Source organism: Anarrhichthys ocellatus, unplaced genomic scaffold (genome assembly GCF_004355925.1).
Source record: "Anarrhichthys ocellatus isolate YVR2014 unplaced genomic scaffold, GSC_Weel_1.0 scaffold3, whole genome shotgun sequence".
In the NCBI taxonomy this organism is placed as follows: Eukaryota; Metazoa; Chordata; class Actinopteri; order Perciformes; family Anarhichadidae; genus Anarrhichthys; species Anarrhichthys ocellatus.
The window spans coordinates 17,714,640-17,724,745 of record NW_022280033.1 but is presented as its reverse complement, the minus strand read 5'-3'; the positions used below and the strand labels follow the sequence as shown (position 1 = coordinate 17,724,745).

Below are 10,106 nucleotides of genomic sequence, written 5' to 3'. Positions count from 1 at the left end.
CCCCCCCCCCCCCCCCCTCTCTCTCTGTCTCTCTCTCTCTCTCTGTCTGTCTCTCTCTGAATGGAGACCGGTTCGGACCAGCGCCCCCTGCCTGCGTCTGCAGGAATTGCAGGGGGGCCGGTACCAGGCATCAATCTTCCTTCCTTTTGTCCCGTGTCCTTTCTCTCGCTTGAGCAGCATGAAATTAAAGGTGGGGCCCCCGGACTGGCCCCGCTCCTAATGAATGCTGTAAAATGCTCCGTAATGACAGGCCAGCGTGATAGATCAGTCATTTTTCACATGTTGACGGAGATGGAGTCATAAGCTGAGCTGCTTTCTTTTTGGAAGACATGTGAAAGATATGAATGCCTTCTTGTCTTTTGTGTGTGTTTATTGCATATGTGTGCCAGGTTTAATACATATGAATCTGGGAGGTTTGCTTTGCTGTTTTTGTTACATTTGTGATCTTCTGTTTATAGATGCGAAATTTACATTTTGGAAGAAACCTCATTGGCTTGATCCGATGTGAAAGAACCAAAGTGACGATCTGCTTTACTTTTTTATTAATAATCTAATAGATGCCACAGTTTCAGTAATGGAAGGAAACTCTTTATGTTGTGTATGTCACCTGCAGTGTTTGTGCTGCCGAACATGAGTTCATTACATTAGCTGATGGCCGCTGCAGTCCTGGCTGCTGAACCCAGTCCGGGTAAATATACATCATTTGCTCCAGTAAAGGGTAAACAATTTCCCCCCTTTTTTTAGCCCGACTTTGACTAGCATGTGTGTATCTGGCAAAGCTATAAATCAAAAGGTGGCCAGCGTAATTAAGTGTACACTACATTAGTCAGGCTAATTAATTTTGGGGGCCATCCATCCATTAACCAGCGGGCCAGCACTGATTGGGCCTCTGTTCTCCCCCTGACACCAGGGACCGCAACCCTCCTCTGCTGCCCTCAGTTGCCCAGATACACTCGTGCATTTACACCCAGAGCCACAGATGTAGATGCACACACGCACACACACACACACACACACCGGCCCTCATGTACTCAAGCAGATTTTGACTGAAAGGAGAAGCTTATTGCTATAAATTTGGCATAATTCTTCAGGACAATGTTTTAACACTGTTCTCTTCTTCCTCTTTCCTTAATTTGTCAAATATGTAGAGCTGTTCCGATATCAGATGCTCCTCCCATACAGCCTGAAATGCTGTGGTTAAACACACATTACTCATTTCATCGTACACTTATTTTTTCCCTGATAATGCTACTTTGTCGACAACAAATCGGTGTTGAAATCGACAGGAGGAGAACTAGTCAACCGGAGCTGTTAGCAGCCGGTGGGCAGCACAGTCCTGCTTGGTTAATTAATGGAGCTAACGGCTAACGTTAGTGGAGGTGGCGTTGAGTTACATATTGATGCGTTCAAACTCTAGTCAATAAAAATTAGTATTGGGCAAAAGGCAAATTACAGTATTATCATGATGTGTTCAAATGTAATCTTGTAATCTGAGTACCGATCCGACTGGGATCGGACAAGTTCAGATATCGGAATCGGTATCGTGAAAGAAACACAAATGGCATCAGAGCACCTCTGAACAAATATTGAGTTTCAGCAGGGCTCAAGTTCCTGAGAGGAGGCATTGGACTGATTTATTGCCAGGACAAATTATATTGACAAATCCTTTACATGGCTTGTTGTAGCCCACTAAATCAATACACTTCTCTAAGACAACCCACCTGACACTGTCTCAATTGTCCTGATGCTGTAAACCCCACCCATTTATCTCTTCCCCCCCCCCCCCCTCCCGCCTGTTTATGGCCACACAGGTGAAGGGCTGTAATGGAGATGTTTCCTTACAATACAATAAAGGCATATTATCTGCCTAGAAGAGTCCCATCTATCACAATGAGGGCCCATTATATCACAGATAACCCATGTGGCTATAGAGGGAGACTATTCCCTCCAGACAACAGCGCCTGTTCTCTCTCTCCTCTCTGTTTGCCTTCAATGCTAATGAATACAGCGCTGAAGACAGGGAGGGGAGAAAAAAAAGAAAGAGTTCAGCTACGAGGGCGTAACTTGAGCGATTCAGCTATGATGGGAGCGCTGTCCATATAATTAAAAACGCTGGCAAATGAAGAACAAGCAGTGGCTTCTGTCGGTCCTGCTCATTAACAACAGGCCGTTTGAGCCCGGCGCCAGCCATGCTATTGCCATTGTGTTCTCGGAGTGGGGGTGTTGGGTGGGGGGGTGGGGGGCTGTGACTGGCAGCTGGGAACACCATGCCAACGGTGGGATGGCGCGACGAGCCAAAGCCAAGGATGAGCGCAGAGCCTGGCACCGTCAGGGCACGGGGAGGGAGCGTTGCCTCGCGGGGCCCCTGGGGTTGGCCCCGGGTCAGGGATGTAACCTGAGTTACCCCTCAATCGTCTCCCCCCCCCCTGGAGCTGATGTTCGATGCCCTACTGCTGCGCTGTCCCCCCTTCTCCCAGAATAGTTTAACAGTAGAGGAAACAGTTTGATCCACCCAGGAAATATGTCTCAGCTATGATATTAATGCATAGAGAGGAATAAACGGAGATTTCTTCCATGCTGCTTATATTTGCTTATATAGTGTTGTGATGGTTTGTCCGTCCGGTTCATTATCTTGAACTCAAAACATCAGACAATTTCTTCAAATTTGGCACCAACGTCCCAAAAGGATAAATTATTGAAGCGATGACATTTTGGACGGACATGACCGTTTGGCAGAGGCTAATCAATCCTAGTGGATTGTTGGTAGTGAGGGTTCTGCTAGACACCAAGCGTGTAATTTGCATATTACTGCCATTAAAAATATAAAAGTACTTGCACACAAACATTTTCCCCCAAAAACCCCCGTCTCTCCTCTCTCTCTTCCGTCCTGTCTGTCCAGCTATTATCCTTGTTATTCCGAAATGTCTCATTGCACTCCACAGCATATTCCAGCCAGTTAGGGCCACAACTAATAGTCATCTTCATTATCAATTATTCTGCTATTTTTTTCTCAATTAAACAATTAATCGTTTGCTCTATAAAATGGAAAAATGTCCATCACCATTTCACAATGGCCAGGCAGACGATTTTTAATTGCTTGTTTGTTTGTCATAGAAAACTAAGAAAACCAGCAAATATTCATATTTCAGAAGCTGCAACCAGTACATTTTTTTCTATATATTTTCTTATAAAACAATTAATTGACATTCAAAATGGTTGCGATGAAGTTTCTGTTTCGACAGTTGTTTCAGCTCTACAACAACTTAGTGTTTATTATATTATCAATAAAAAGCAACTTGTAAACTTGTAAATGATGCATCCTTAAATATCCCTGAGCCTTCTTTCAGTGGACGGATACCAGACACCTAAAGGTGTTCATGAGAAATGTTTTATATTTTGCAATTTAGAATATTTGCAGTTGATTAGAAATGATGGAGAGTCTCTTCGTGTCTCGCATGTATTAGTGATTTGTTATTAGTCTATGTATAACCATGATGCGGCTGTCAGGATTATGCAAACAATATAAATATTCTAAATCTAATCAGCGAATAATCCCATCACTCCGTAAATTAAAGGGGACTCGATACTCAATCTATGTCTTTTTGATTTAATCCGCCACACAATGTAGTCGCTCTATAAATCACGAATAATCAACTTCCAGTCAGTCTCAGTCTTTCTTCATCTCTGCTTTATTGATGGTTTTTCTGCTTTTAAATCACTAAGAAGCAACAGCTCACAGCGACGCCGTTATTTCGTCCAGATGAAACGTGGCATGAACCGTGAAGGATAGGGACCTCTGTGTGCCTGGCACATAGTGTCCGACTCCTATGATGTCAGTCTATTTTTGACTAATGCAGTCCGCGGCCTTTTTTGTAGAACAGAGCACAATAATTGTTATGTCTCTGTGAGTGCTGCTGAATCTCACGCGGGCAACAGGTGAGGCGCTGAGGAGAACGAGCTGGGATTATTCTAACCGCTCCAGAGCGACGCGTCTCACTGTAACTCCGCTGTAAACCCCGGTGTTTGGCACCACGGGCTTTTAAACAACTCTGCCCTTCTGACATGAATAGTGGCGCCGGGCTCCATTCACATCGGCGCAGCAACTATCCCATCATATTTAGGAGGGGGCCCATTAAGGATTCATGGGCTTCTCTCTCTCTCTCACTTACTCCCCTTCCTTGTGTGATTTATCTGCGACGGCCATATTGCCGGGCCCTTTTCAGAAGGAGTGGCTCCACTTTTTGTCTTAGAGGAGGCCCAAAACAATGCATCTCAGGGCCCATTCCTCCGACGGGGGGAGCCCTCCTCTTTTCAGAGGGGAGGGGGGCGGCAGAGAGAGCCGGGGCTGGCCTAACATCTGTTTGTGTCCGGAGCCAGGCGGGACCGGAGCACGGCGTGCCTCGGTGGCCCCCTTCTCCTCTCCCTGGGGGTCTTTGTTCCCGATTTCATGCTATCAGAGCGGCAGCATGTTTTCTTGCGCAGAGCTGTCAGGGGCATAAAAGGCCCTGAGTGGGGTCACATCAAGAGGGATGGGCATGAAAAATTGGTAAAATGTATCACAAAGCCCACCCACTAGATGGTTGCCTAGCGCCCTGCGGTGGGGTGTCAGGAAGCCCTCCTCCTCCTCTCTCTCCCCCCCCCCCCGTACCTTCCTCTTTCCCCTCTCCTCGGCTGAATTACACCTCTCTCTCACCCTGGCGGACAAGCACATCATTTAGATGAAATGGTGCAAACAAATTAAAGGGTGGTGCTTCAAATGAATCCGCGTTCTTTGTGTGGCGAGGAGGGTTTTGTGTCCTCCCAGCGCGCCCCGGGAGGACGATGGCCGGTCGTCAACCGCTTCGGTAGCTCAATGAAAATATATTGTTGCAATTAGGGCCGCAGCTCGCTGTCGATTGTTTTTCACCGATTCATCGATCAGTTGTTTGGTCTGTGAAATGTCGGAAAGACGTCAATCACAAAGTCCCAGATGACGTCTTTGTCCACATCTCAAAGTTATTCAGTCTGCTGTCATGGAGTAAAGAGTCACATGTAAGGAGGTGCAATCAGAGAATTTTGACCTTTTTTTTACCTTAAAATGACTCAAACCGATTAATCAAATAGTTGACAACTAATGGATTCATCTTCGCAGCTCTAGTTATGATACTATCGTGTCATCAGTGACCGGATCTTAGTCTGACTGTGCATGTTGGTAGTCTAGTTGATGATGCTAACCGAGCTCCAGCTGTCTTTTAAAAGAGGACAGAATTAGACTTTCATTAATTGTTAGGCCCTGATCTCTATCGGATGCCAGAGTAATGAACTCGTCGGGCTCCTATTGGACCGCCACTAATCACCGATCGCCGGTTGGGTCTTCAATACACTGCGATCGACTCGGCAGCGACAAATTACCTCGCTGCCTGTTTCCTTTAATTGATTCCCAGCTGCAGCTGCGGTGGGATGAGGTAAATGAAATGAGAGTGCGGTGTTTCCCGGGTGCTTGGTGAGTGCTTGTGCTCCGTGTCGATATCTCTCCCGTCGGCCACGTCTGGAACGTGCCGCGATGATCGCTCCGCGGCTGGATGAGAGTTTGATTCTTCATTAACGGGACAAATGCCTCTTTTTAAGCGTTAAAAAGAAACAGTGAATGGCTGCAGCGCCGCCGGCTGTCCCTTCGGATCGCACAAAGCCCCCCCTACACCCCCAGAAACACAACATCATTCAAATGAACGCCACATTAACACAATTTAAGCATGCATGGCCTTGTCGGAGAGGTTCGGGGAAGCCGGCGCGTTAAACAGTCTTGCGGACATCTGCCGCGGTTGGTTTTCAAAGTGCTGACTGAAAGTGGCAAGGGGAGGTTTCTCCAGATTAAATCTCCCGTTAGGTTTTCTTTGTACAGGTGGCAGTAATGTGTCAAGAGCTCGGCCTGAGACAATGTCCTCCTCTCAGTGGGACTAATGTGCCTCAGGAGAACCCACCCTCCTTTTACTGCCGCCGCTTTACACAGAGACCGCAGTCACAATGAAGCATCTGGTGGCCTTTTCCTGCGTAGAAGGCTGTTTTTTTTGTTGTTGTTTTTTTTCGTCACAGCCATTGTGTCTGCTGGTGTGCAGAGTGTGCGAGACAGAGATCGGGGGGCGTAGTACATTTCGGCGGCTCAACTCGTCACTTACTGTGCGTTTAGTATGAATCTTTACTTTTCTAAATGTTCTATTTCAGAACATTTGCTCCCAGTTCGGGTGGGTGGGCAAAGGGGCGTGCTCGTGCATCTCCGATTGTGTGTGTGTGTGTGTGTGTGTGTGTGTGTGCCTGTGCAACCCCCCAGTAGTGGGAGGTCGCCGGGGTCAAAGTGATGAATTTTTATAGGCCTGTTCCCTGTGTTTCAGCCCTGTCCCTTTCTCTGCGCGCTGCACTGCCTCTCAAAGACAACCATGCAGGGCAATTTGTCCTGCGGGGCCCTGCAGAATGGGCCAAGCAGAGAAGTTAAATACCAGGGGGGAACACACACACACTCACACAAAACATACACATACATTCAGTTTCTCCCACACACACAGACACACACCCCTCCGTCCTGTTGTCCTGAATGATTTGTGGCCTGTCCATTACCCATTCCGAGGGGACAAATGCCGCTTTCTGAAGGTAAAGGCCAGAATGGCGGCCCCTCAATGCGCACCATTGTTTTTAGAGAAGTTTCCCAGATGTTCTGATGCGTAAGATAAATAGGGCACATTATCGTTACCTTGCACGCCCCTCTTACCTCTCCAAGCTCGTTTTTTTTTTGTCGAAGGGCCAGTCACCGCCGCCGCCAAAACCCCATCAGCGTCGCCTCTCGCGCAGCTTGCCGAGTTCATGGGAAGGGGCGAGGCGGTCTGTGTGCGGGGTTGCTTGCTGGTTTTTTTGGGGGGTGACACAGGCCGGGTTTACCGGGGTCAACCGCTGATCAGTGGGTCACGCACAGGCTAACTTCACGGGGCGATAATGCGTCCACTCTCACCACCTCCTCCATGTTGAGAGTGTGTGTGTGTGTGTGTGTCAATGATGAATCCACGGTGTTTGGAGGCATTAAATTAGCCGGCCACAGCAAGAGAGGAGTGGATAACTCTGGCTTGCGTCCAGTCAGATCGGGGCGGGGAGGGTCACGCCTGATTTACTGGCTCCCCCCCGCCGTTAATGGCTGGCAGGAGGGCAGGCGAGCCGAGTTTGTTGTCCCCTTCTTTGGATGCCCCCACCCTTCTACCTCGAGCAATCACACATCCGGGGTCGGGGGCGTGATGTACGATCGGCGAAACGGGAGGAGAAATGATCGGAGCGGCGAGCAATCGGCGCTGAACCTGCCAACCCCCCGCTGGCACACCTCAGCTCGGCTGGCAGCGTGGCAGCGGGGAAAATAATGGCGCGATCTGACAATGCCACTGCCCCCGCTGACACAAAGGGGTGCCCCTGTCCCCTGCCTCTGGTAATGAAGAATGAATAGTTAGCTCATTGTCCACTCATCGTCTTGTCTCTCTCGCTCTCTCTGCACACAGTCTCACAGTCTCCACCTAATTGGGGTTTAATCGCCGAGTTCTAAATGCACTCATTGGATTATTATATTGGTGCGACGACAGTTCAGTGTGACTTATTGCATGGGATTGGGGTGAGGGAGGGAGGACCATAAACCCCCAGAGGAGTTGTCTATTGGCTGGCACCCTGGTGTGTCACATATTTCTGCGACTCGTTCACACTTCTTTCTGATTGCATTGAAAATACAAACGTTAGAGACATCTACTAACCAGACTGCTACTGCACCTCATCAGTCAATATGGACAGTCATAAAGCAAATACTATATATACTATATATACTATATATACTATACTATATATATATATATATATATATATATATATATATATATAGAGAGAGAGAGACACACGCGCGCACTGCAGTTTATTTTGACTCAATCCCACGCACACCGTCCTGTTGCTGGAAATACTCTCTGGACCGCCAAATGTGTATCAATCCGCGACTGAAAATAGTCCTCATTGAATGCCGATTTACTCCCGTTTGAGTAATGTTTGCTGAAGACTACAGTGCCCAGCTGTTTTAGGGAACCGGTGAACCTTTTTTTGAATACAACTTTTGTATTTGTGACCTGTTTTTAAAGTTTATATCTTAAGTTTGTTTTAAGTCTGTTGCTTTTTCGCCTTTATGCACATTTTTTTATGTTAACTTTTAGCCGTTTTGTCCGATATTTGTGCTTTCATGCTGATTTCTTGCCCTCACCTACTCCCTCTGAAAATAGATTCTAAATCTCAAAAAATGAAGGTTAAATTATTAAACAATACATTTCGTGGGATTGTTGACAATAAGAAAAATACAGAATAACGTCAGCCTTATTTTTTCGCTCCGTTTCCAAGAAACAAGAATGTTAACAAGAAAGAATCATCGGAGAGTTTTACTGCTTTTAATATATTCAATATTTCTTATCAGTGTGATTTAATGTTCTTTCCCCATGGGCCCGTCCCGTTAATCTGTTGCCATGTAAAACGCCCCTGTGTGCGATATGCTTTGTCACGAAGGCCTCGGTGTTGCGTTCCGGGTTTCTCAGTGTTTAAAGTTGGGCACAGTGGATCGCCTCCATCTGTCGGCAGGCCCAGAAACAGAAGGCCTGAATGTGTGTGTGTCTTTGCTCTTTGAAGTGGGACAGATTGCTTTAACCTCTCTTCTAAGGAGAGCAGCTGGAATAGAGAGCTCCTTTTAAACAGCCGCTTCCTCCTTCGACAGTCATGAGATTATCCTCCATTGACGCACAAAGGCAGCGCCTTCCTCGGCAACCTCTCATCCCAGCGCCCCCCCCCCCCGCGCGGCCCCCTGCTCCTCCACAAACACTCAGTGTTGACCTGTGACCCATAATGCAGAGATCTGATGCCAAGTCACTTCGCAGGATCAGTTGAAGGAGCCCAGGAGGAGTGAAGACATCCTCACTGTCCCCAGGACCACAGCTGCATCTCCCGGCTGCTCTTTCCCATCGATCGGTTGCACTGAACACTAATTGTCATTGAATAAGGAGCCGATTGCAGCCAAATAAATCATGATAATATCTTTTAGGGTGGTCAGTGAGAGCACGTCTGTGTGTAATGTGCATAGGAGGCGGGGAAAAGTGAAAAGAAATCGGCGCAGGTTTGGCACAAGCACCTGCTGGCTGTGAGGAGAGGTTGCTTCGTTGATGTGGTCCTAAGTGACGGCATGGGATTCAAATTGTTTCCACCATGTTGGTGTTTGATGTGCAGATCTTATGACAGAGGCACTGGGCTGAGAGAGGCTGCGTGTGTGTGTGTCTCAAATGGGGGGGGGGTTCTCACAAAGGACAGTAGGGGAGCTGTGATCAATCGGGTGCAATCAGCCACCACCAACCGCACTGATCGGTCAGTCAATGCGCTGATGAATGGATCAATCAGCCACATGTCGGCATCCAGCGCTATGCGACAGTCCAGGACCCCCAAAGCTCTGGTCGCACCAAGCGGCAATACGCTCGTCAACATTAGTTTGCTTGAAATATAAATGGAAGAAAAGGGCTTTGTCCTGTTCTCGTCGAGTGTATGTAAAACACGTCTCGGATAAATCAAGTGTTGGCCCCTCGCGATGGACCAAAATAAAAAACCTGCAGTTGGAGTCATTAGTGTTCCCTGGAATCCAGATTGTAATTGTTCTGGGAAAAGACACTTTTACCCCACAAGAAAAGGCAGCATTAGCTAATTGTCCTTTTCTTTTTTGTCTAATTGAGTCTTCCTTGCAGCGACTCTCTTGGCTAACATGAATACCAAATCCGTGGTTCCATTATCTCCCTGAGAATGATGTCGTCTCACTCTCCTCCAGGTAGAAACCTACATATGTATCGGTTCATATCCACGTGCATGTCAACCACTGCGAATGCAGAGGACACTTTCACGTTTAGGGATGACCGGGTTTCCGTCCGACGCAAACGGAGGGGCTGTTTTCCTCTTTTAGTTCTTGATGCTTATTGTGCCAGTAAGCGGTGTGAGCTTCTGGCCTCGGTATTAGTTGTGGAAGTGGCGAGGGAGTTCTGCTTGACTGACTTTTGGATTTGCAAAGCGGCCGACAGAAGGGGGGGGGGGGGGGG

The 10,106-nt window shown here is 47.6% G+C and overlaps 1 protein-coding gene across 2 annotated transcripts in view; it reads left to right on the top strand.

Annotated features, from left to right (window-relative positions):
- Positions 1 to 10,106, top strand: part of inpp5a (inositol polyphosphate-5-phosphatase A) — a 163,110-nt gene that overhangs the window by 127,963 nt on the left and 25,041 nt on the right. The window lies entirely within an intron of this gene.